Source organism: Onychomys torridus, chromosome 3, assembly GCF_903995425.1.
Source record: "Onychomys torridus chromosome 3, mOncTor1.1, whole genome shotgun sequence".
In the NCBI taxonomy this organism is placed as follows: domain Eukaryota; kingdom Metazoa; phylum Chordata; class Mammalia; order Rodentia; family Cricetidae; genus Onychomys; species Onychomys torridus.
In genome coordinates this window covers 87,585,979-87,613,444 of record NC_050445.1, presented here as the reverse complement: position 1 = coordinate 87,613,444, position 27,466 = coordinate 87,585,979, and the positions used below count along the sequence as shown (strand labels likewise).

At 44.6% G+C, this 27,466-nt stretch overlaps 1 protein-coding gene across 1 annotated transcript in view; it reads left to right on the top strand.

The window, feature by feature from the left end:
* Frmd4b (FERM domain containing 4B) overlaps nt 1–27,466 on the top strand; it is a 334,105-nt gene that overhangs the window by 72,377 nt on the left and 234,262 nt on the right. The window contains exon 2 of the mRNA XM_036181353.1: nt 20,845–20,972. The gene's annotated coding sequence lies outside the window, so the exon portion shown is untranslated. The remainder of the gene's footprint in view (nt 1–20,844; nt 20,973–27,466) is intronic.

Sequence of the window (27,466 nt, the reverse complement as noted above, 5' to 3'; positions counted from 1 at the left end):
ATAAATAAATAAATAAATAAAGTAGAGAAATATTAAGACATCCATCATTAAGTTCTGGCCTTCACACGTATACACACACACACACACACACACACACACACACACACACACACACACGTATATACCATACACATGTACAGAAATAAAACTTCATCTGGGTGGTTAGCTCAGTGGTAGAGCACTTCTCTTAGTATGTAAGAAGCAGTGGATTTGATCCCCAGGACCTGAGAGAGAGAGAGAGAGAGAGAGAGAGAGAGAGAGAGAGAGAGAGAGAGGAAGAAAGAGAAAGAGAGAGGCTGAGAGACTAAGAGTAATTCTACAGCCTTTTCATCTGCTAGTAAAGTCCTTTAGTACAAATTTCAATAACAACTGTAACCTGGGCAGCCAACATCTCAGAATTTGAGGTTATGAGCCAAGATTAGCAGGCCAGCAAGCCACGGGACTTCTCCTTTCTCCACCTCCCCAGCACCGAGACTACAGGTATGCTCCACTGAGCTAGACTTTCTTCATGAGTGGTAAGACTCTGAACTCAGGTCTTCATGCTCAGGCAGCGAGAGATTTAGCAACCAAGCCACATCCCGAGCAGGGTGGAGCAGGATCTAGTACGATGCAGCTGTGAAGTGCTGCATTGTTTTTACCCCTTGCTCAAAAGAAAACTGTGACCTTCCGAGCCCCCTGCCTGCTGTGGTACCCAGGCAGTGGGGATGCTGGATCTCATACAGGTCCCCCAATCTGAGCATGCCTTGGCAAGTCAGTCTCCAGAAGGAGGTCATGTTAGCGTTTAGTGGATGTTGGCAGGACAAAGACACCTGGAGGAAATTCAGATAAGGGATTGTTTTAGTTACTTGTGTATCGCTGTGCTAAGGTGCCATGACCAAGGCAACTCCAAGAAGAACCAATTTATTGGGCGTACAGTTTCAGAGGGTGAGTCCACGAGCATCATGATGGGGAGCATGGTCCAGCAGACATGGTGTTGGATCAGTAGCTGAGAGCTCACATCTGATCCACCAGCAGGAGGTTGAGGGAGAGCTTACAGGGAGAGAGGTGGGCTTTTGAAATGTCAAAGTCCATCCCCGAGTGACACACCTTCTCCAACAAGGCCACGCCTCCTAATCCTTCCCAAACAGTTCCACCAAATGGGGACCAAGCATTCAAATGCATGAGTCCGTGGGGGCCAGTCTCATTCATACCACCCTATGATGGTGATGAGCTCTTTTTGTTTTTACTTTTTGTCACTCCCAAGATACTACAGTTCATCATCTAATATATATCAACTGAAAGTTGGTTTGTGGGGAATATTTTTATACAGTTAATAATGATTTTGTGTCACGTAAGAGTGCATAATGTTTTTTTAAGAGACTCTGAATATATACTTCATAAGACAAAATTTCTTGATTTTGACATATAAGTAACATATATTGTCATCAACTCTGGTCTGTCACACTTGTGAAATTATGTTCTTAATGGAGTATCCAACATCTGGTGAAGTAAATTTATGTTTTGATTTTAAGGGAAAATATATTTTTTAATATGCCCAGTAAGAAATTCCTAGAACAACCCAACCCCTATGGCTGCTAATCCAGAGCTGCATGCTGGGCAGTCACTACATGTCACGTGTCACAGTTGGTATGTCCTCACCAAGTTCATTCTCACAGCAGTGTCCAAGAAGTGGCTTGACCCTCCCATTTTACTGACAAGGGAACCGAGGCCAGAGAGGGTTAAGTAATTCCTGGAGCCTCCACATTATTAAGCATTAAAAAGTAGAATATGTTGATACATGTGACCCCAGAAATCACTCTCTCCTCATCCTCCTCCTCCAGCCCCCTGGGAAGTCAGCAAGTGGTTATCTCAGAGTCAGGACTGGACATCATTCAGCAATAGGTGACTTGTACTCATCTGAATGTTTTACAGGTTTCCACACTGTACCTACAACAGTGAAAACAGAAAAGAAAATGGAGGGAGGCTGAGAGTCAGACTTGGGGGCAGGTCTGGATCTTTTGAATTGATTGTAATTTCATATTGCTGGGTCTTCGCTTCTCTTTCTGTGAAACAGGACCATTGGACTGAATGGTCCCTCAGGACCCTTCTAGGTGGGCCACTGTTCACATTCATATCACTGAGGGCTTCTTTCTAAATGAACTCTTTGGCCTTTTCTTCCTCCTGGGAAGTGATGATAGAGATAAGTATCAAAAGCTCATGAGTTAATGTGATCTGAAAATCTGCACTGGGTCCTGTCTGAGTTCTCTGCTGCCTCTAAGGGCCCTGAGCATCTCAAAACAAACTCATTAGAACAGAGTTTTCTGTTAACTTCACAGGAGCCTCCCCTCTGGTGAGCTAACTTTAGTGGTCATGTTAAGTCTAAATTTAGTGATCTTGTTGGGTGGAGATGCTGAAGGGGATATTGGAAGTAAAATACTATCTTAGAACTTGGTTGCATTTATAGATCTTGAGAGGCCTTGGTGTGATAAAAGTCTGAGTTATGCAGTGCATTAGCAGAGTTATATAAAGCCTGTTGAATATTAATTTTGTAATGATTCACCTTACAATTTTATGAGGCTGGATATAAAAAGATTCTGTGACTAAATGAGCCCATGGTCTATAAAATGAAGCATAGGGGAGAGAGAGAGAGTAATTGGAAGTGAAGAGAGCCGAATCGTTTCCTTCTTTGCTGGGTTCAGCTAACTCAGCCCTAGCCCTTTCCTGCTAATCCAGCCTTTGACAGTTTTCTTTCTTTCTTTTTTTTTTCTTTCTTTCTTTCTTTCTTTCTTTCTTTCTTTCTTTCTTTCTTTCTTTCTTTCTTTCTTCCTTCCTTCCTTCCTTCCTTCTTTCCTTCCTTCCTTCCTTCCTTTCTTTTTGGTTTTTGAGACAAGGTTTCTCTGTGTAGTTTTGGTGTCTGTCCTGGATCTCACTCTGTAGACCAGGCTGGCCTCGAGCTCACAGAGATGCACCTGCCTCTGCCTCCTGAGTGCTGGGATTAAAGGCATGCACCACCACTACCAGGTGCCTTGACAGTTTCTTGGACCACTGTATGAGTGCATGCATCCGGACTTTGGTTTTCATGGGGGAGTGGTTCTAGGACTCCTGTGGATATCAAAATGTATAAGTGTTACATTCCTCCTATCAAATGGCAAAATATTTGTACATCTTCATGTTTACTTTAAACCATCTCTGGATTGTTTATAATTCACAATGCCATGTAACAGCTGTAGGATGATGATTATACTATGGTGTACATCTTAAGTTCCCAACATAGAAACAATACCAATGTAGTGCATGGAAATGATAATTACACAGATGTTCCTACTATAAGTTGTATATGTGTCTCAAATGGTCATACTATGCCCACAATGAGAACACATATTGTACTCTTTAAGAAATAAGAAACATGCCAGGTAGTGGTGGCACATGCCTTTAATCCCAGCACTTAGGAGGCAGAGGCAGAGGCAGAGGCAGGTGGATCTCTGTGATTTGGGGGCCAGCCTGATCTACAGAGCAAGATCCAGAGGACAACCAGGGCTGTTACACAGAGAAACCCTGTCTTGAGAAAACAGAGAGAGAGAGAGAGAGAGAGAGAGAGAGAGAGAGAGAGAGAGAGAAAGGAGGAAGGAAGGAAGGAAGGAAGGAAGGAAGGAAGGAAGGAAGGAAGGAAGGAAGGAAGGAAGGAAGAAGAAACAAGCTAGCATCATGGTGCATACCTGTAGACCCAGCACTTGAGAAGCTAGGAAGGAGGCTCACCAAGAGTTCCAGGCCAGCCTCGGCTATTGAGTGAGGCTTTGTCTAAAAATTAACCAACCAATCAATCAAATTATACTTGTAAAAAGGAGTCCAACTCATAAAAGAAATCAGACTCTATGATTCCATTAATGTGATTCTAAGCAAAATCCATTAACATCGTAAGAGAAAGCATATTACCCATTGCATGAGGAAAGAGGAAGGAAGAGGAGGCATGGGTGCAAAGGGACATGAAGGAAATTTCAAGGGTTAGAGATGTCATGTGTCTCCATTACAGTAGTGGGTACAGAAATATGAATCTGTATATTTATCAATGTTTGTTAGAACTTACACTTGGTCTATTTTATAATTTATTATACTAAAATAAATTTTATTTTTTAATTATTTGTTATTATATGTGTATATGATAGGGGCACCGTGACATGCATGTTAAGGGCAAAAGACAGCTTTAGGAATCTGTTCTCTCAACCTACCTTTATGTGGGTTCCTGGTGATGAAATTCAGATGGGCACACTTGTACAACAAGCCCTTTTGTCAACTAAATCATTTCTCTGACTCACATTTGAGGTTTCCCTTTTCTTTACATTTATTTATTTGATTGGTCTGGGAGTGTTTTGCTACAATATGCATGTAGAGGTCAGAGGACAATTTGTAGGAGCCAGTTCTTCCATCATGTAGGTCCCAGAGATTGAATTTGAGTCATCAGTGTTGGTGACAGATGCCTTTACCCACTGAGCCATCTCACCAGCTCACAGATTTGATCTTTTTTTAATGCTCTTTGCAATGTCTTTCTTATTGATTCATTCGCATTTCTGGAAGCTGGCCTTCTAAGATCTTGACTCTCAATCAAGTTTCTTGTATTTATTCATTTGAGGATCTTGGATCCTATAACCACAAATATAATACAAATATAGTCCTAGGTACAGCTCAGTGGAATAGCACTTATCTAGGATCGTGATACCTAGCGTTCAACCTCAAGTGTAATAATTACATAAGTAACTGACGCGATATTTATGTTTGGCCAACATCACAGAAGTGATGGATGTCCAAAAAGAGATTTATAAATCATGATACTATACAGAAAAATTGCTGTTATTGCTACTGTTTCACTCAGAGAGTTAGAGGGAAATTACCTCAACTTGGACTGATTTAATAATTCAATGACTTGATCCCCTTATTTGGGCTGTAAATGGGCTCCTCTCATACTGAATGCTTGACAACAGGATCCAAACGTATTTCCTCAACACCGAGAAGGTAAACCTCCATCTGCCCCACCATACACCGCTCACCCCACTCAGGCTCTCCACCCTCAGCTTCCAGGAGTGACAACCTGCACAGTTGCTCCCTCACATCATGCAGAGAATCATCTGAGTTTGTCACGAAGGTGGGAATTCATTTGACTCTTCTGCTTTTAGAGAAATGAGTTCTGTGTTAGAAAGTCTACCAGGTGGTGGGGTGGTAGGACAGTCATAGAGCTGTGTCTCTCCTGAAAGTGAGGAACTTGCCTTCCTGACTGGACACTGAGCTCTCACTCTGAATGGGAGAAGAATCACCTGTGTTGTTGGCTCCAGAATTAACCTAAAACAACACATGCATTCATTGGACGAGTGGCCATTCAGTATCTACTGCATGCTGTCTCCCGGGAAGGAGATGCCGTCATACATAGGACACGTAGCATCTATTGAGTTGAATTGGAATAGTGACGTGAGTCCACTAGGCAAAGATGGGGAGAAACAGGGGCCCAAGGAAAGGGAACTACAACTGTAAAGGTACTGTGGTACGAGGGCTTGGCCAAAAAGGAGGTCAGTGTTGGAGGGCATCAAGAGCAAAGATCTGCATGAAATGGGGCCGGGAGGCAGGTGGGAACAAAGATGGAGCTGAAAGTCAAGACTGAGTCAAATGAGAAGGCACTGAAAGGTTTTAAGCAGGAGAGAAATCATTAGATGCACCAGTACAGCTATCATGTGAAGAGAGAATTATCTTGAGTTGAGTGAGAAAGCAGGAAAGCTGGGAACGAGGGGGATGGCTGTCCTTGTGAAGGGCTTGCCACACAAGTGTGAGGACCTGAGTTGTGATTCTTAGCACTCATGTAAAAGGGCAGGCATGGCAGCATGTGCCTGTCATCCCAGAACTAGATGGGGAGCAGACATGGGCATAGGTGGGGCTTACTGGACAGCCAGTCTCAATGAATCAACCAGCTCCAGGTTCACTGAGAGATCCAGTCTAGATGAATCAACCAGCTCCAAGTTCACTGAGAGATCCAGTCTAGATGAATCAACCAGCTCCAGGTTCACTGAGAGATCCAGTCTAGATGAATCAACCAGCTCCAAGTTCACTGAGAGATCCAGTCTAGATGAATCAACCAGCTCCAGGGTAGAAAGTAATTGAGGACAACACTTGACAACCTTGGCCTCTGTGTGCATGCATAGACATGTGCGTGCATACACACACACACACACACACACACACACACACACACACAGAGGCTAATGGCACAGTCTAAGAAAAGACACCAGTGCTTGTACCGTGGTGATGGTATCAGAGGTTAAGAGATGTGAATGGGTAGAAGGGTGGATTACAGAGGGAGTGCTACTAGGGATGGATGAATGGCAGGTGAAGAAAAAGGGCAGGTAGGTTATCAGCAGCCAAGCATTTCCCGGGAGGTGACCTAGAGTAATTGGGTAGGGTCTGCACATCCTTTGTCAGCCCTAAGAACAGTGACTGGGCCACTCTGAAGGTCAGAAGAGCAGTGTTTATAAACATTTGAAAGGAACTCTACTTGTAAAGGCCTCTTCATTCCCCTCCCATGATTCTTCAGACCTGATAATAAGCAGGTCCTGGAAATGTCCCAGCCTTCTAACCACGGCCCAGTCTTCTTAGAGCATTTCCGGCTACACCAGCTCAGGGTGGCTCCAAGCCTTCTCTGCCTGCTACTGTTTATTGGCTGGGCTGCTTTTGAGCATCCTGCCGGCTGCACAGTGAGTGCTCTGAGGAGGTTCCTTTAGCCCTGCTAGCCTTTTTGGAAGATTGCCTGTTTTTGTTAATTACGGCTTAGAAATTACTTTGTCAATTATTTTGGAGCCCAGGAGTCTAAAAACTTACAGGGTGTTATTAAATATTTAAGAACTGCTTAATTTCTCCACGTGATAGGAGATTTTAGTTAAAATCTGATCCTTGGGCTGTTTACCGTCATGTGGAGTCATGGACCTGATTTTGCCCACTAAAATAGAAAAGTGTGTGTAGAGATGTTGTTGTTGGAGAGTAGTGATCTAAACCGAGAACAAAAGCAGCCATGGGCTGGGGATGCAGCTCAGTCGGCAGAATTCTTGCCTAGCATGCCTGAAGCCCATGGTTTGATTCCCCAGCACCATGTAAACCAAGTGTGGTGGTGCATGCCTATAATACCAGTCTTTGGGAGATAGAAGCAGGAGGATCAAAAGGTCATTGTTAAGTACCTTATGAACTCACACCCAGCCTCACTTTAGACTCTGCCACATACACACGGGCTCAGATGCATGCACCTGTGGAAAACAGAAGCAATCATCTCAGCCTATGAAAGTCTAGTTAAACTCAAACTCCTAAAACAATGAGGAGGGGAGCTTATTGAGGCATGACGGATGCCAGCCAGAAAGGACCATGTCTTGAAACAAGTCCCCATGGCGACAAGTAGCAAGACTAGAAGCCAGTTGAAAATAAATCTTTGAGACCTGAGTTCTCGGTAATGTTCCACTGAAAACTGGAAGAACGAAAGCATAAATCATCTGGTTGGACCAACATTGGCTATAGATAAGGGGGAGGGAAGATAAAGTGAAACAAGGAGGAGTTGGGAATGGGATGGATCATCAGGAGAAGCGGCTGTTGTTTCTGGAGTAGTGGGGTAATAAGTACGATGCTGTGGTACCCACACATATACAGGAACCTAGAATAGGATTCATTTGGCCAAGACCTGCTGAGCAATTCATGCCCTTATGTTTCCTCTCTCCCATGCTTGGCTCTTATAATTAAATGTAGGACATTAATATCTTGGTTGTCAACTTGATTACTTCTAGAATCCCTAGCAGACAAATCTGTGCATCACTATGAGGGCGGGTTAGAATAGGTTGAGGTGAGGAGACTCAGCCTGACTGTGGGCAGCTCCGTTCTATGGGCTGGAGTCCCAGACTGAATAAAAAGGAGGATGTGAGTTTAGTCCTGGTGTTCATTGCTCTCTGCTTCCTGAATACAGATGCAAAGTGACCAGATGCTTCATGCCTCTGCCTTGATGCCTTCTGAAAGTTACTTCTGAGGGATATTTTGTTACAACAATGAGATAAGGAATATAGATGCCTCCGAAAATTTTCTCTTACCAGAAACAATGAGAAATGTTACCTTTTAAAATATTTTTTCTCATTAAAAAAAAAAAAGCTAATCTTGGAAAAATTGGAAGGTCTAGAAGAAAAATTAGCCATAACCCAATTCCAAAGAAATCATGAAATGTTAAGATTTGCATAAAATCTTAGAGGGATAATGGACTTTTAGAATGATCTGTTTCAGAGGGATTTTTTTTTTAGCACAATTTACTAACAGTTCTAGTACCCAGTGTGTAGGTTTCCAGAGCAGTCAATTCTCCAACTCACTAGACACCACCAGGAGGACTCTGGTGCAGCCTGACTCAGCCCCATCCCACCACTGTCTCTGCTGCTAAACAGAGCTCACAGGCTAAGGACTTGGTCCTATTAGACACCAACCACAAGTCCAGGCACCTTGGACTTCTGAGAAACTTAACACAAAGCTGGACTTCTTTTGTTCCCTCCTCAGATCTAACAATTCGCTGCTGCAGCACTGTACTTACTGATACCTTTCATGCATGACAAAGATGTAAGGCCAGATAAAGGAGGACAATGGTGAAGTCCAGAATCCTAGAACAGTGGTTTCTGTTCCAGGAGTCTGGGACATGCCATTCCCCCTGAAAGTGAGTGTTACATCAACCCAGATGCCCCCCCCCCCAAACATTACTGTCTAAGAGTTTTATGGACATTTTACTGGGTAAGCAGGACTGAGTAAATCTTGGCCACTGGCGATTGAACTCAGATTCTAGCCTGCTTCCTGTCTCTGGAGGTCACAGGGTGTGGCCAGAAGCTCCAACCCTCTAATCACATAGTTGGTTCTCGGGGCATCTCTGCTGAAGCTGGCGGTAGGCATCTAGCCACCAGTGAACTCATTAGAATCAGCTCAGAAATGATGAAAAGGTGCCCATTTTGAGAAAGAAACGATGGTCCTCTTATTGTAGTCACTGCAAGTTCTAAAAAGTTTGGAAGCTCCGTGCCAGAAGCTTAGAAGGAAGACCAAACACAGATTAGAATTATGTCACAGCATCACTTGGCCTAGGTCCTCAGTTTGCATAGGAAGAAACCAAATCACTGAGAAGCACAGTGCAGACCTAGATCTCCCCACTGACCGCTTTGAGCCATTCTTGATTTGTTTGTGAGCCTTCATAGTTTCTTCAGCTTCTGTGGAGGCAGATGAGCCCTCTACACCCTCTTCTTAGCAAAGGGGACGAGACAGACCATGTCATTAAGTACACATGTAGCCTCATCTATTCCTTGGTGACGGGGAGGCTGTGTGGTTACAAATATGGGTGGCATTGACTGACCTTGACTCCAGTGAATCTGGAGTGATATACAGTAGTCTCTGAAAATTAAGGTCCCCAGGACCTCAATTGCACATTGGCAGCATCAGAGCCTGTAGGGATGGGGCTGACACTCCTCCTTCTTAACAGGTTTACATCTGTGGGGAAAAAAAAGCTTTTCCATTAAGATTATGCTTCTTATATTGAATTATTCAAGTTGTCTGATCTACCAATGAATAGAGAGATAGATTTGGGGTGGATATACAGATGTTTATAAAGGGCAAATAATTTCCAGCAATGAAAACTGGATGGAACTGAAAAATATTTTATTGAGTGAGGTGACCCAGGAAAGACAAATGCATCACGTTTTCTCTCATACATGGATTCTAGTTTCTGATTTTTATATATGTATATTTATGTTGAAGCAAGTGTGGGTAGAGATCGTGAAATTTGAAAAGGAGGTCATAAAAAGGGAAGAGACTCTAAGGAAGCAGATGGAGAGGCCAATAGGACATGTGATGTGGAATTGGTAGGAACAGGGCAGGAAAGATGGCTCAGTGGTTAAGAGCACTTGCAGGGGACCCAGGTTCTGCTCCCAGCACCCACAGGATGGCTCTGACTGCCTGCCTCTTCAACTTCAGGACTTCTGGTGCCCCCATCTGGTTTGCTTAGGCATGTAGGAACATGGTTTGTGTACATACATGCATGTGCACAAAATTAAAATAAGCAATTCTAAAAGAAAGAAAAGGGAAAAAAAGAAGGAAGGAAGGGAAGGAAGAAGGAGAGAGGGAGGAAGAGAAGAACAAAGGAAGGGAGGAAAGGAGAGAGAGGAAGGGAAGAAGGGAGGGAGGGAGGGAGGAGGGAAGAAGGGAGGGAGGGAGAGAGAGGGAGGAAAGGAGGGAGGGAGGGAGGAAGGAAGGAAAGGAAAAAGGGAGAAAGAAGGGAGGGAAGGAAGGAGGGAGGGAAGGAAGGGTAATACCAGAAGCAGACTGGTACCAGTGGGGAGGGTTCAGGGGCATGGGAAGGAGGCCCGGGAGTGGGAAGATCAACCAAAACCAAGCACATATGAAAATGCCGTAAGGAACCCCACTGCTTTGTAGACTAATTAAAATCTCTTTTACAATATTTTTTTAAGTTTTCAACAAGGAAACTATTAACAGCCATCTCTCAGGAGTAGAGTACAACTTTCACTATATTAACCACTTACACCCCAGGTGTGCTGAAGAGAAATGTCTTCAAAACCCCTTTTGTGGTGTGTCCACTGCTAAGCTTTTACTTTGAGAGACTATGGGTATCTGTACAACATTTCTTATTGGAGAAGACACCTGTGTGATAGACATAAGAGGACACAGAAGGAACAATCAGTGAAGGAAGATTGCTGTGAAACAGAATATTTGTTTAAATATGTAAAATGTGTTGCATTTGTTTCTGCTGCATTTGTTTCACTATGTAAAGATGTGCTGCTGTTTCACCTCGCCTGCCTAAGACATCTGATTGGTCTAATAAAAAGCTGAATGACTGGACAATAGCTAGGCAGTAGAAGGATAGGTGGGGCTGGTGGGCAGAGAGAGTAGGAGGAGGGATCTAGGCTCAAGGGAGAATGAAGGAGAAAGAGAGGGAGACACCAGGACCAGCCAACCAGGTAGTCACCAGACAGACAGACAAGGAGGAAGCAGGAAAGGAGGACACACAGAGTGAAAGAAAGATAAAAGCCCAAGGCAGAATGTAGATGAAGAGAAACAGGTTAAAATAAGTTATAAGAGCTGGCGGGACAAGCCTAAGTTAAGGCTGAGCATTCATAACTAATATTGAGTCTCCATGTCATGATTTGGGGGCTGGTGGTCTAAAAAAGCCTGCTGCAGAAGGTCATTTACTCACTTGTCTAACAATCATCTACTGCTTGACCATCTACTATGTGATGCTGTAAGTGTTGTGGACAATGGAAAGAATGTGACAATATGGTCCTTAGTCCTATAGAGCTCGGTCTTTACTGTGGGCAAATACCAATGTTCTGAGGAGATATTCAGTTGGTAACATGTTTGCCATGCAAGCCTGAGGACCCACATAAAAAAGCTGGGCATGGTTAGGTGTTCTTATAAGCCCAGCACTTGTAAGAAGTAGGGGACAGAGGCAGAGACAAGTGGATCCCTGTGGCTTACTTGACCAGCCAAACTAGAAGGTTCTAGGTAAAAGTGAGAGACTCTGTTTCCAAAAAAGAAAACAAAATAGATGCCATCCTGAAGCAAGATAACTGAGGTTTCTGCACTCATGTGACTACACACACACACACACACACACACACACACACACACACACACACCACACCACACATATGTTTACATACATAAGTGGTTTTTAAAAGTTAAAGAAGGTGGGGGAGGCTGGAGAGATGGCTCAGTGCTTAAAAGCACTTGCCTGCTCTTCCAAAGGTCCTGAGTTCAATTCCCAGCATCCACATGGTGGTTCACAACCATCAGTAGTGGGATCAGATTCCTTCTTATGGTGTGCATGAAGACAGAGCACTCATACATAAACTACACGAATAAATAAAACTTTTTAAAAAGTTAAAGAAGATAAATTCAAATGGGAAAATAGAGGAGGTGCACTATTGGGGGTGGTTGGACGGCTCTTATATGATGGTTAGGAATGATTTCTCTAAGACCAGATATCTGAGCTGAGGGGCACACACCAAGAACCAACCATACACCTAACTATAGAACTAATTTCTGAAAGAGGAAGCTACAAGGTCAAGAATCCCAAGGTAAAATTAGCTGGAGATGTTTAGTGTCCCTAAAGAAAACTGGTGTGGTTGAAGCTGAATGAATAACAGATGATATGATATAAAGTGTAAGACTAGCCAGGGCTAAGCCAGATCATCTAATGACCTCTACACACATGTGCTATATATGTGCCTGTACTCATAGACACACAGCACAGGTAAGGCGGGGGAGATGAACACACACAAAATTACCCCCTCCAAAAGCACATAGAATATATCGGAAGTGAAAAGGAGGGAAACCCAGGGTTTCAAAAGTAAATAGTGTTACTACAACTGATTTGCCACAAGAAAAACACAATCAGATTCCTAATTCACACTTCATGCAAAACCAAATTATGAGGTGGATCAAAAAGCTACACATAATGAAGAAAAAGGGTGAGAAAATAGAGGTTATCTTTATGATGTTAAGGTAGATTTTATTCATTAGGAATGTATCACTTAAGATTACACAGGTTTTACTATAATCAAAATATGTAACTTCCACATGGTATGATAGCATAAATTAAAAGCAAATGACAAACTGGTGGAAGACATTTGCAACCCCAGATCTCTAGCATAGGTCCCACCATCAGAGGGGAATTCAAACTACCCAGTGGAGTGGATGCTTTACTAGTTGATGCCTTCGTAGGTAGGGACATGAGCCGTAGAAATATGAACAAGTTTCTCACATCACTAATAAAATCAAATCCCCACAAGCTTAGAGCGCAGTGAGACAGCATTTTATACCCATCAGAGCAGCAGACGTCTGAAGCCTGACAGTGGCATTTGGCAAGGAGTGAAGGCAAACAGGCACTTCAGCTGTGGCACTTGGCACTGGAAAGCGAGCTGTCACCCCCTAATTAGACTCACAGATGCACACCCTCTGCAACACAAAGATCCCACTTCAAACTGGATGTCGTTTGAAGAGGAGCCTCTTGGTGCTTTGTGGGGGACAAGGTTGATTATTCCAAATACTTGTGTACTGTACACAGCTCAGCATCCCTGTGTTCCCATCCCAACGCAGGAAAGAACAAACCCAAATTTCCAAATACTCAGGGGAACTGAGGGACCCCGGGGAGAAATTCCTGCTCATATCCTCATAGTGCGGCCTCACGCTCAGACAATGTGAGCCCTACACAACCTCCACAGTCACACAGAGAACAATCCAAGATGCACTGGGTCCTAGCCTGCTTTCTGTTGCTGTGATGATAAACACTACAAACAACTTAGCTTTATAGACAATTGTGTTAGTTATGTTTCTATCACTGTGACAGAACACCATGACCAAGATAACTTATAAAATGCAGCATTGAATCGGGCTTACAGTTTCAGAGGATTATAACCCAGGGTGGCAGAACAAAGGTGTGGGGGTAGGAACAGCTAACAGTTCACATCTTCACCTGAAAACAGGAAGCAGAGAAAGCACACTGGGTATGGTGGGAGTCTTTGAGACCTCAGAGCCCTCCCCCAGTGACACACCTCCTAATCCTTCCCAAACAGTCTCACCAACTGGGGACCAAGCATCAAACATAGGAGTCTATGATGGCATATTTTTTCAAACCACTGCAGTAATATTCTGTCATCTAGGGGAGGCAAGGGAGGAACCTGGAGGCAGGAATTGAAGCAGAGACCACAGAGGGATGCTGCTTACTGGCTTGCTTCCTCTGCCTTCCTCAGCTACATTTCTTTTATAGCTCAGGCCCACTTTCCTAGGGATGGCATTGACCTCCTTGATCAATCAGCAACTAAGAAAACATGCCATTGGGCAGTGGTGGCACACGCCTTTAATCCCAGCACTCAGGAGGCAAAGGCAGGCTGATCTTTGAATTTGAGGCCAGCCTGGCCTACATAGTGAGTTCCAGGACAGCCAGGGCTATGCAGAGAAACCCTGTCTTGAAAAAAGAAAGAAAAGGAGGGAGGGAGACACACACACACACACACACACACACACACACACAGAGAGAGAGAGAGAGAGAGAGAGAGAGAGAGAGAGAGAGAGAGAGAGAGAGGTGCCACAGACATGCTGACAGCCAGTCTGGTGAAGGTATCTCCTCAATCACAGGCTTCCTTTTCCCCAGTATGTTAATCTGGTTTGAATCTCAAATGTAATCCACTGGCTCCGGTTCTAAGTGCTCGGTCTCCAGCTGGGGCACTGTTCGGATGTTGTAGAGCCTTCAGGGAGGAGGTGTGAGTGGTGGAAGTGGGTAACGGGTGCAGGCCTTGGAAGGTTACGCCTAGCCCCGGTTCCACCCCAAGCTTTCTGCTTCCTGTCTGTGCCGTGTGAAGAAGCCTGTGCCTTACACGCCTGCTACCCTGTAGTGCTGCTGTATCATGTCTGCTCTGCTGTGATAGACTGAGACCCTCTGAAACCACAAAGCAGCATAAATCCTCCACCCCTTAAGCTGCTTCTGCCTCATATGTTGTCCTGGGAACAGAAAGGTCACGAATACAATGTGCACTGCGGTGTCCATTATTTTGAGCAAAAATTGCACGTGAATGAGCACTACAGAGCAGTGAGGGATCCAGTGCTCTGTGGAGCAAAATGAAAATATCTAAAACAATAAAACTTTGAGTAAAATTTACAATATAATATGAAGCACTTTTAAAATGCTCAAACCCACAAAACCATAGAAAATACCTGCACACATAAATACATATTTATTTAATTCATGATACTGGTTGCCTGTGATATAGCTAAGGAGAAATTGGACTGGGGAAATCAATACAAGGACATTAAATTGTGTGTGGTTCTGTCTTTTTTAAAAGTAAAGATAGGATGTGAAATCGGTGTGAAAAGGAAACTTTAATTGCTTTGAGTGTGGCTCGTGGATGGGGTTTGTTGCTTTACATTGTGTTACTGTGTGTCACCCCTGGGGACTGCTACCTGCTCAGCAGGTAGGGCTGAGTCAATGGGAGAGGTGGAGGCTGTGCTGGACCTCCAGTGATGCTCCCTCTGTGCTTTAAACTCCCAAGAGCAGAGGCTAACCTTTGTGCTTCGTACTGACTGGTTTTGTGTATCAGAGAGAAAGGAGCTTCGTTGAGGAAATGCCTCCATGAGATCCAGCTGTAAGGCATTTTCTCAATTAGTGATCAATGGGGGAGGGCCCAGTCCATGGTGGGTGGTGCCATCCCTGGGCTGGTGCTCCTGGGTTCTATAAGAAAACAGGTTGAGCAAGCCATGGGAAGCAGGCCAGTAAGCAGCATGCCTCCATGGCCTCTGCATCTGCTCACACCTCCAGATTTCTGCCCTGCTTGAGTTCCTGTTCTGACTTCCTTCAGTGATGAACAGCAATGTGGAAGTGTGAGCCAAATAAACCCTTCCCTCCCCAACTTGCTTTATGGTCATGACATTTTTGTCCCAGCAATAGAAACCCTAACTAAGACATGCTCCATGCCTTCATCACCCCAAAGTCCTTCCTAGAATGACGCTTTTCCTTGAAGCTCTCCCTGCTTTCTGGGCTGTGAAGTTGTCATCTAAACAAGCCAGGCATTCAACTGTTAGGTTCTTCAGTAGAATGGCCCATTTCACTGATTCTGAGGAATGGGTCCTCACCCTCCTGCCCACTTTCAATCCTGTGATTTTTTTTTTTTTTTCTGAGCACTTTTCCTTTTGATGGTAAAATACATAGTGCTCAAGTTCCCATTTCAAAACGTACAGTTTCAATAGGGTAAATACATTTGCACCGTTCAAACTCCAACTGGCAGCCATGTTCAGAACTTTGGCATCATCTCAAACTAAAACTCTGTCCTCCCTTTCACTTCCATCCCTCGGTTCCTCACTTCCTGGTGTCTTCTGTTTTTTCTCTCTGACTCGGCGACGTTTGTCTTCTGTGTTTGGGCTCCTTTCATTTAGTGTAATGTTTATGCGACTCATCCCCATTTTTACCATGGGTCTGAGCTTCATTCTTTTCAGGCTTGAATAACCTTCCTCAGAAGGGTGTACTCATTTTGTTGATCCATCTGTCAATGGAGTTCTGAACTGTCTCCTGCTTTAGCTATGGGGAAAATGCAGCTACGGATATCAGTGTACAAATTTTTTTTTGAGGCGCCTGCCTGAAGGGGTCACTGAAGAACCATGTAGAAGGCTTATGACTCATCTTTTGAGGGTCTGCAAACTTGTTAACAGTGCGGCATCTACGTCCCCGTCAGTGCCATGCAGCAGTTCTGCGTTTTGCACACTGTTGTCAGTTCCTGTTGTTTCCTGTTTTTCATGGCCACTCAGATGGGTGTGAGGTAGTTCTTGACTATAGTTCGCTGTTTCCTTAATAATCAGCGCTAAGCATTGTACATGTGGTTTTGACCAGTTGAACACTCAGACTGAGTTCAGCATTTCCCCAGATGTGGTACACAGAACATAGGTCTTATTCATGGTTTCACTGGGGGTGGGGAACTGGGGAGGGAGACTCCCTGGCTATAGAAGTTAAGAAATGAAGCCAACATCAGTGGTTTCTTATCATATGTGTGTTTAGTGTCTGCACATTCAAGAGGCAGGTGTGAGATGGCAACCTTGATGTCCTGTGCTTTGGTCCCTCTCAGAAGTTTTTCCAAGCATTTTATGTGTAAAGTGATTCTGTTCATTAATGCTGTGCATCCTTTTATGCTGGCTGTTTACATGTGAAGCCAACTGTTTCATGTGGTGCTCAAAGAAAATGTTATCACTTGCAACTTTGAAGGCAAAGCTGGCCATGCTGAGGCTGATGTGGTGTGCTGGCCTCTGCCACCAGACTCTGCTCAAGGGATTTTTTCAGTGTTATATTTTATTGGGTAAAGTTTTATTTTATACTTACATGAAAACTATTGTTGACATGAGACACAATTTAAAATTTTACTTATGGGGCTAACAAGATATTTTAATGGGTAGAGGTACTTGCTCCCAAGACTGAGGACTTGAGTTCAGTCACCAGAATACACACACACACACACACACACACACACACACAAATAAATAAAGAAATAAATAAAATGTAATTTTATTTTAGAGCTGGAAAGATGGCTTAGCAGTTAAGAGTGCTGGCAGTTCTTCCAAATGATCTTGAGTTTAATTCTCAGAGTCCCAGCGGATGTGATGCCCTCTTCTCTCTGGCCTTTGCAAGCATCTTAGTTTTGATGTTCTAGAAAACACTATAACCAAAAGCAGCGTGAGGGAGTGAAGGATGTATTTCATCTTACAACTTTCAAGTCATACTCCATCACTGACAAGTCATGGCAGAAACTCCAAGATGTAACCTGGAGTCAAGCCACGAAGGGCTGCTGCTTACTTGCTTGCTCCTAATGGCTTGCTCAGCCTGCTTTCTTATACCATCCAGGACCATCTCACCAGGGGTGGGGCCCTCCTTCATCAATCATTAATCAAGACAATACTTGCCTATTGCGTGATATATGGAAACATTTCCCCAGTTAATACTCGTAACCAGATGAACCTAGCTTGTGACATAAAAATGAGCCGGCACAATGAATCTGTTAAGACAAGTCCTAATATAATCTGACTAATGTCCTTGTAAAAAGAGGAAGGGTAAACACAGAAAGAAACACCAGGGCTGCATACACAGAGGAAAGATCGTGCAAAGAAAGTGCAGGGCAGCCATCTGCAAGCCAAGAAAGGAGACCACATGCAAGTCACCCTGCCGTTGCCTTGATCTTGAACTTCCAGCCTTCAGAACCCCGAGGAGATAGCTTTTGTTCATTTAAGTGTGCAGGCTGCCTCATTTTGTTATGGCAGCCCTGGAAAAATAATGCTGCTGTTGACCCAAAGCCACTCAGCCTAACTCACTGAGAGCCAGGTCTTCTTGTCCCATTGTCAAGGACCTAATACCACAAGTGTCTTCAGCTGACTTCTAAGGATTAAGTTGTATGTTGTAATTACATTTACATGGTTGGTGTGTTCTCTGATCTTTGGCGTACCCCCCATTGATAGAATCACTATAAAATAGGTTCCTCTAGTGTTTGGATTAGTTACTTTCATGTCACCATGACTGAAATACCGAAAAGAACAATTTAAAGGAAGGACAGACTTACTGTTGGTTCCTGGTCCCAGAGGGTTCAATCTAAGGTTACTTGGCTCCACCCACTTGGGCAGAACACCATAACAGGAGAGCATGTGACAGAGGAGGTTCTCATCCCATAAGGGACAAGGAGCAGAGAAAGGAGGGCACTGGAGGCCTAGAGTTGCCTTCCAAGTCAGACCACAAGTGACGACTCCCTCCAGCTACATCCCATCTCCCAAAATTTACAGTTTCCCACAAGTGTGCCACCAGCTGGGACCAAGTGCTCAAAGCAGGAGCCTGCCGAAACCACAATGATGCGCTAAGTCTGTTTCCCCTCTCTTCTATTTAGATCATTCTAAATGCTTTCCACCCTGCTTCTATTCCTGGGCTCTGGGGTTTCCAAGCAGATGCCTATTTCCGTGGCTTATTGAGCAGCTCATCACAGACAGGAAGTTGGTGTGTACATGGGGAGTCATAGGACCTGTGAACTTATTGGCTGTATGCAACCTCAGACAGGGTATCTCGTTTTTCTGGCTCTGTTTCCTTGTTTTCAGGGTACATTAATGTGTGTGTTATTTTCAGAGTTCCTGGAAGCATTAGTGTCACCGTGAGTGATGGACATGGGGTGCTGCATGGCTCATGGTTGGTCCTCAATCAATGGTAGCTATTCTAGGTAATTGGGAAGGTTCTGTTTATTTCCCCCTTTCTGCCCTTGTGGTCTGAGTTTATTTAAGCAGTGTGATGTCTGCTTACCTATGAGATTTAACTAGTTTCTTATGCTTGGTGTATGCAACATGGCTTGGTATATCAGCACTAAATGGCTTGGCTGCTTACGGAGTTTTTGTTGCCTGGTGGAATACATCAAAGCCATGGCACAAGATGTAACTAAGCAGGAAGTGTGTAAGTGTTTTGAGGGTGATTGTGTTACCTCTTACATGTCTCATCTTGTTGACTCCCACTTATCTTATCTATAAAGGGGGCTTAGTCTAGAATATATCTCTATGTAATTTTTCTGAAACCAATAGTTTGCCCTAAAATTATGAGGGCCAATGAACAGAATCTTTATTCTCATCTTTGTAATGCTCAATGCCTCCTCTCATCACTACCCCCTCTAAACACCAGTTCTCACTATTTAAAGCCAATTGTATTGGCTTTGCTTCTTTGCTGACACAAGGTCTCACACTAGAGTCAAACAAGCCTAGACTTTCAACATAGCCTAGGCTAGCCTTGAGCTCCTGGAAATCCTCCTGTCTCAGCTTCCTGAGTACTGGGATTGCAAGTGGGGGCCACCATGGCTAGCTTTTGGCATTTTAATGTTTAGTTAAAATAACTAACACAAAAGCAGCCTTTATCAGCTTTGGAATAGTAAAGTCAATGAACTCATTCCTGAAACAACTTGGGATTTCCTTCTAGAAGGACGCTGGAAAATGTTGCTTGGTACTTCCCACTTGTACTGTGCTTTATCTGTAACTGATCTAAAATCTGTCATGGTTTAGACATGAGTGTCTTCTGAAAGGCTTGTGTGTTAAAGCTCTCAGTAGATGAGCTCTGGCTTCATCTGTGGATTCGTATATTAGTGAATAATTAAATGTGTTGCTCTATTGGAAGGTGGGGCAAATATTTGAAGATGGGACCAAGTTCGAAAGAAGAAGTCATGAGGGTGGGTCCTTGACGGTCTGAACCTCCCTCCTTCTCTCCCTCTGTCCTTCCTGTGATGGCCTCCTCTCCATCCATCCACATGTTCCTCCCACCATGATGTTCTAGTCTATCTCCTACCAATGGAGGAAGCCAAGCCAGGGCTAAAACTCCGAAACTGTGAACAAAGATCTCTTCCTTTGAAATCATTTAAGATCTTTGTCACACCCATAAGAAATTGACTGGCATGGTGTTGGCACGGGAAGACAGACTTGTTTTGTGACATCTGTGAGCAGAGCAGGGCAAAGGTGCTTGTAGGGAACCATGTTGAGTTCCTTCTGCCTCCTGCACCACCTTGACCCTTGTGCCCGTATCCAGAGGGGCTATTGAGGGGCAAGTGGGCGGGAAGCTGCCAAGGGGATAGGGAGACAAGCGTCTCATTCATCCACATGAGGGAACAATTAAAGCCACATCTGCTGTGTCTGCCCTTCTTGTCCAGTGTTTGTGCACTGCTCTGTGAAGCAGTTTGGCCACACAATTGACAAGGGGGGCGGTATGCTCACTAACTGAAGCCAAGTCTCCCAGGGAAAGCCATGTCATTTATAGGGAGTATGATAAATACATCTAAATGGTCTCAAGGCACAGTGCCCACACTAACGGTTAGTTTGGCAACATCTACAGCCAGCTTCATCCTTTCGAGTCGTCATCTGTTCAAAACTGGAGTCAAAGCTGCCATACTGGTTTCAGTAATCCTGAGACGTGAGTCTAAGGTGCTATTTATCCTGAGTTCTCGCTCCTACCCTGACAGCCCTGATTATATGGTGGGTAACTTGTTGCACTTCAGAATTTTCTCCTGTAAAGACCAGGCAAGCCTGATACCAGATGTCCGCTGACATGGAGGTCAAATTGCTGTCACATCTTCAGCTGTGAAGGAGAACGGCCCAGTTTCATCTGTGCCTTGCGAGATCTCTGTTCTAAATATCTAATTACATGAACTTCTAAAACTGTGATTAAACAGTAGCCAGCCAAGGGGGGGTTAGAAAGAAATGGGACTTGTCACTCACTTGAGATTGACGGTCCTTCCATGTGCTGCAGAAATGACTGAGCCTCTCTGCTCTGTGTTCCAGGCTTTGAGGAAAAACCCAGAAGAAAGAATGTGGGGAAGGAAAAGATGACATTGGCACAGGGCCGACAGAACCCAAGGATCCTTCCAGTGACAACAGACTGAGGACGAGAGAGAAGCTGCTGGTCAAAGGTGCGTGCTCAGTTCTGTGACTACCAAAGCCTTGAGTGTGTCGGTGAACACACTCAGAGGTGTTCAGTGGGGACAGAGTAAAGCTCACGCTACCATAACCATCCAAACGTCTGTGTTGCCATTGATGAGGATGAAGAATACATTTATCTTTCTGTAACCAGAATCTTTCCTATGTTCTGCCTGGCCTGTATGCAAATGACCAGTCAGAGGCTTAATATTAATTACAAAATGTTTAGCCTATGGCTCAGGCTTACTGTTAGCTAGCTATCACATCTTGAATTAATCCATTTCTATTAATCTATGTATAGACATGTGTCTCGTGCTTTACCTGTGTTCTATTACATCTTGCAGCCCTGGCAGCTTACAGCATCTCTTCTGACTCCACCCCTCTCCATCCCCATCTTCAGTTTGAATGTCCCACCTAACTTTTTCTGCCTCACATTCACATATTCACAGCATACAGAAAGACCATCCCACAGCACCCTTCCATGTTGATTAAAAGCAAAATGCCCCAAAGTTGACTGATAAACTCCCATTTTATAGAGGTTCTCTTCCCAGAGAGAAAAATAAACTAAAACTAAAGAATAAAAAAAATTAAATAGCAGCGGTTCTACACTTTAGACAAATTGTCTATAATATGTTGCTAAAATTCTGCACATGCATTCTACTTGTGAAGTTTTTTTCTTTAAAAATTTTGCCTGCATGCATGTCTATGCACCAAGTGCATGCCTGCTGCCCAAAGAGTCCAGAAGAGAGCATCAGAGTCCCTGGGACAAGAGTCCCCTGGGATAGTTGTAAGCTACCATGTGGGTGCTGGCAATCAAACCCAGGGCTCTGGAAGAGCAGTTGGTACTTTGTACCACTGAGCCATCTCTCTGGCCCCAAATTAATTTCTTTGTATTCACAGTTAAACACTTAACTAGCTCAGGACTGATGGACAGATGAACAAAGCTAATAGTTGATATTTAATGATTTTGTCTGTTCTTTGACAAATTCCTTCATGTGTATGTAACATACACAAGTGAATTTGATCATAGCAAATCCAAATCCCAATCCTCCTTTTCTCCTGATCCAACCCTTCCAACACAGCCCCTTCCACACTAATTTCTCCTTCCACACTAATTTCCTCTTGTTCTTTTTAAATAACTCAATGACTCCAACTAGTGCTGACATACACGCAGAGCCATGAAGCTACCACTAGAGCATGGGCAGCTTTCCAGGGACCACCCCTAAAGAAAATGGACTCTTCCTTCCTCAGCAGCCACCAGCTGCCAACAGCACTTCAGGCAGGGCTGGGCCTCAGGATCCTCTCCTCTACTCATGCTGGGAATATTGACTGGATTGTAACTGACTCATATTCTTTCTTCCCTCTTTTCCATGATTCTGTCCTTTTTCCCTATGTCTTAGGGTAGGATAGGGTTAATATAAATGGCCTGTTTAGGGCTAAACATTCAACAGTCACTTATTCTCAGCTCTTTACAGATAAGATATCAGAAAGTCTAAATGGTCACTGAGTCCTAGGTTTGGTATCTGAACTCTTCCCACAGAATTATCTGGAAAGGCATTAGGGACTATGTCCTGCTCAACGTCAGTCACTGGGGAAATAGAAACCATACCGTGGGCTGCTGGGATGGTTCAGGAGTAAGAGCACTTGCTGTACAAAATGAGGCCTGAGTTCAAATGCCCGTGTGTGTGTGTGTGTGTGTGTGTGTGTGTGTGTGTGTGTGTGTGTACCTTTAATCCCAGCACTGTGGAGGCAGAAAAAGGAGGACCCCTGAGATGTGCTGGTTGTTAGCCTAACTCAGTTTCAGTGAAAGGCCTGGTCTCTAGGGAATAAGGGGGGGAAGGCTAGGGCAGAGCGTCTGTGGTGGCTTGCATAAGAATGGCCCCCATCCAGAGGCTCACCAGGAAAGCTTGGTCACCAGGAGTGGCACTATTTGAAAGGATTAGCAGGAGTGGCCTTGTGGAATGAAGTGTGCCACTGGGGTGGGGGGCCGGCTTTGAGGTCTCAGAAGCCTAAGTCAGCCCCAGTCTCTCTCTCTTCCTGCTGCCTGCTGACCCGGATGTACTCTCAGCTACTTCTCCAGCACCAGGCCTACCTACATGTCATGGACTAAACCTCTGCAAGTGTAAGCTAGCCCAATCAGTGCTTTCTTTGAGAAGAGTTTCTCTGGTCCTGGTGTCTCTTTTTAGCAATAGAACAGAGAAGAGACTAAGACGGCGCCTCATGGCTGTCTCTGTTCCAGCTTCAGCATGTGCACATGCACTACACATTTACACACATACATCTGTACACACACCAAGTTTAAATGATAACAGCACCGAGCACCCACTCCATATGCATTAGAATGGCTGGTTGCTGTTTGAAAACTGCAGTAGAGAAGCAGTGTGTAGATGTAACCAGCTTGTTAAATAAGAAACACAGAATCAATTGCAGTTAAAAACCACAAGGTCAGAGCAAGAGCAGAAAACCTTACCCTTCACTGCTTCTGCTGTTCTTCCTCTCCACCAGAGACCTACTTCTGTGCGTCTTGTCTATTTAAAGACTTTCTGTTCTGTTTTCTCATTGGTTGCAAACCCAGCCACATGACCTCCTCGTCACTGCCTGTTTGTACAGACCTCCAGGTCATCTATGGTTGGTATTGAGATTAAAGGCGTGTGTCTGCCATGCTGGCTGTGTCCTTGAACACACAGAGATCCTCCTAGCTCCCAAGTGCTGGGATTAAAGGCATGCCCCACTACTGCTCAGCTTCTGCTCTGGCTTGCTCTGACCTCAAGGCAACTTTATTGACATACAAATAAAATCACATTTCAATACAAATAAAATATCACTATATAAGTACATTGTGCTGGCAAGGGTGTGGGGAAATCAGAATCTTGGCACACTATGGCAGGAATGTGAAATGGTGTGGACACTGGGGAACAGTGGAAGTCACGTGGCCATCTCTCAAAATACTTAACAGAACCAGTGCATCAACCAGAAGCTAACCTCCTGCTGTCTCCTTCACAACTCAGGCCAGAAGGGACCAGTGCTTTCTATCAATGCTTATGCCATCCCTTTCGTTATTGTTTTGACACGGAGTCTAGCTATACAGCACACTCTGGGCTAGAACTGACCACCTTCCTGCCTCAGACTCTGAGTGCTGGGATTACACTTGTGTGCTTCCACACCCGGCTCTTCGGAAATCTAGTTAACAATGACCAAAGGTGGAAACCCCCAAATAGGCTCAGCAGTAACTGAGTGGACAAACCACATCTAGAAACACAGTCAATGGAATATTATTCAGCCTTTGGAAGGCATGAAATTTTGATCCATGTTCCGTGGATGAACTTTTGAAGGCAGCATGCTCGGAGAAAAGCAGTTATGAGACAAGGGGCGCTGTGGGATTCCACTTCCCCGGGTGTCTGACGCAGTCCCAGGCAGAGACAAAGCAGTGGTGGTTTCTGGGAGCTGTGGAGGGACGCAGCTGAGAGCGACTGTTGAGAGCATGTCAGGTGTAAAGTTCCCGACTCCTGAGAGTTGTCCTCCAACTCACATGCACACCGAAAATAAAATAAAATGGATAGATGAGTAAAACGCAATTAAAAAGTAAGTGGCTTCAGTGACCATTTTTATTTGTATTGACTATGACTTTTTTAGATGCTGACAAAAAAATCCTTTTTCCAAGAAAACATGTCAATGGTTTAAAACGTCACCTTAATATTCATTGCCAAGATTGCTTAGTAATTTCGTGACCCTAAATAAAATGTGCAACATTTTGGTGTACTTTAGGTGGCGGGGAGGAGAGGAAGAGGCAGGGTCACACATGTATGTGCTGGTACATGTCAAAGCCAGGCATCATCTATGTTTTTTTTTTTAAGTATGTAAAGTGGACTTGGCCAAGTATTCTGTGCTGGGGAGTCCAAGCATGGATCACCATGCCTGGCTTTTTTGAAAGTGAATTGTGCTAGCTCATTGGTTAAGAGAGCACACTGTTCCAGAGGACTGAAGTGTGGCTTCTAGCACCCACATTGGGCAGCTCACAACTGCCTGTCACTCCAGCTCCAGCCTCTTTGTCCCCCTGCACTCACATGCACACACTGACATACACATACACTCTCACACACGTAACTTAAAAATAGGAGAGATGGCTCAGTGGCTAAGAGCTCTTGTTCTTGCAAAGGAACTGGGTTCGATTCCCAGGACCCCTGTGGTAGCTCACAACTATCTATAACTCTGGTTCTTGGGGATCCAATGCCCCCTTGCAACATCCATGGGCACCAGACACACACATGGTGCACAGAGATACATGTGAGCAAAACATGTGTATGCATAAAATTTAAAAATCTAAAAAAAATTAATAATAAAAACAAAGGCAGGTTCGGGTATCAAACTTAGATCCTTGTGTCTGAGAAGCAAGGCCCCTGGCAGCTGAGCTATTTCCTCAAACCCCGGACCTTGTTTTCCTTTGAAGTGATGCTTCCTACTCCCAAATTAGAAAAAGTAAAGAGAAGTCAGCAAGTTGCTTGCTAACTTCCAGTCCCCCGGTTAAGTACTTTACAAGTATTTGCTCAACAACACCTTTCTAGAACAGAGAGATGTTGTTATTTCCATACCATGGATGACCACACTGAGAACAGAGAGGCTGTGTAACACCCCCAAACTCACACAGCCAGGGAGAAGCAGAGCTGGTCCTGGGTGGAATGGCTCCAGAGCTGCTGACCTCCCAGCCACTGGGTCTTGAGGAGCTCTGAAAGCTCCAGAGGCAGGAAAGCATTGTACGAGGTGTGAGTGTTTCAAGTGTTCCTTCTTGGAGGCTTTATCTGGAGAGCTGGAAGGCCTCGAAGGGATCTGATTTTCTGCAGTACAGTCCTCACCTGAGGTCTATACACACTTGGTTTATAGCTGGAAGCAGACTCTTTAACATTCAGGCTTCTTACTAGCTACAGTCAGGATGCAGAACAAAGGAAGGCTGCTTACCGAAAACTTTTGGAGGCTTTGTCAGGGAGATTCGGTAAATGAAACATCCATGAAGACTCTTTCCATACTGAAGGGAAAACCAGGAGTGTGCATTCCTTCCTTCTTCCATGGCCTGCAGAACCAGAAGTCAAATGAACTGGGGTGTTAAAGGGAATTTAAGTTACTTTATGGCAAGAATGCTCAGACATTTAGAAAACATCGTGAATCACCAAGAAAAGGGTAGAATTTATACGATTACATAATATAAAGTTTTTCTTAGCTATTTTATCCTGAAGTCCTTCTTCCATGGAAAATCATGAGCGGGGCTAGCCACACTTTCTGGCAGGCTTTTTGAAGTAGGAATTTTCCAGATCCACCGCCAGGGGTCAGTCCTGCCCCATCCAGCGCCACCCGCGCCCTCTCCTATGCTTCCTGAACATTTACCAAATGCCACTCCCCACACCTGAGGCAGGCTGGCATTTCAAGAAGACTTTGCTCATGTTCAAGGGATGCATGAGGCAGGTATGAAAACGAGGAGCCACCTAAACAGCCGCATTTTCAGAGCCTCTGCCTCAAATCTGTGCTCCCCGGGGGTTCTCAGCCCCATTTCTCCTGGGGACATGGCCTTCTGTCATCCCAGGAGCGACTGTGGGCCCCCATGGCCCCTGAGGAGGAATCCCTCAGACCCTGTGAGAACCCCTACTCTTCCGGTTTAAGCTTCTGTTCCACTCTGAGGAAGCTGCTGGGAGCCATGGGTGGCGCTGGACCAGTGACCCAGGCCTGACTAGAGCTAATAAGCCTAAATGTGGGAGCATCCCTCCCTTCCCACATCAGGACAGACATCATCAATCTCCCACAGCACCCTTTGGTCACAGAATTCAAAAGGATCTCAGGATCCCTTCCTGACCCAGGCAGGCATTTTGAATCAAAAAGCTATTAGCACGACCAGAAAACTCTCTCCTTGAAGAAGGCTAGGATGTAGGTGATTTTATTGAATTTCTCTAACCTTCTACTGGACACCCCACAACCCCACCCCCCCACCCCTCCACACACACAGAAAAGTTGGCAAATATGGTGGCACATGCATGTAACCCCATCCCTGGGGAGGCTGACGTAGGAGGATCTTGAATTCAAGGTCATGTCTCAAGAAAATGGTGTTTCATTTTGATTTTTCTATTTCTGGCCCATGGTAAAGTGTGCGTCTCTGCAGCCTCAGCTTCTCTTTACTATAGCTTCCCCATGACGGCCCACAGGTACCACACCTCATTGAAACAGAGATGCTACTACATCCCAGCATCAGCCACAGGCCCAAACCTAGGCCACCCTGTGGCTTACCTTCTGATTCCAGATAATGTCATATGACACATGCCCATTTTAGTTAGTAAGTCCATGGGGTTAGCCAGTTCTGTGAACGAAGTGCTGAAAATATAGGGGTGTGTGTGTGTGTGTGTGTGTGTGTAATTTCAGCAAAATCTGTGTCAGCTTTGAGAAGCAGGATCTGCAGTGGTAGACTTTAAACCTAGTTAGTCTTATGTCTGTTGAATGCTGAGTACAT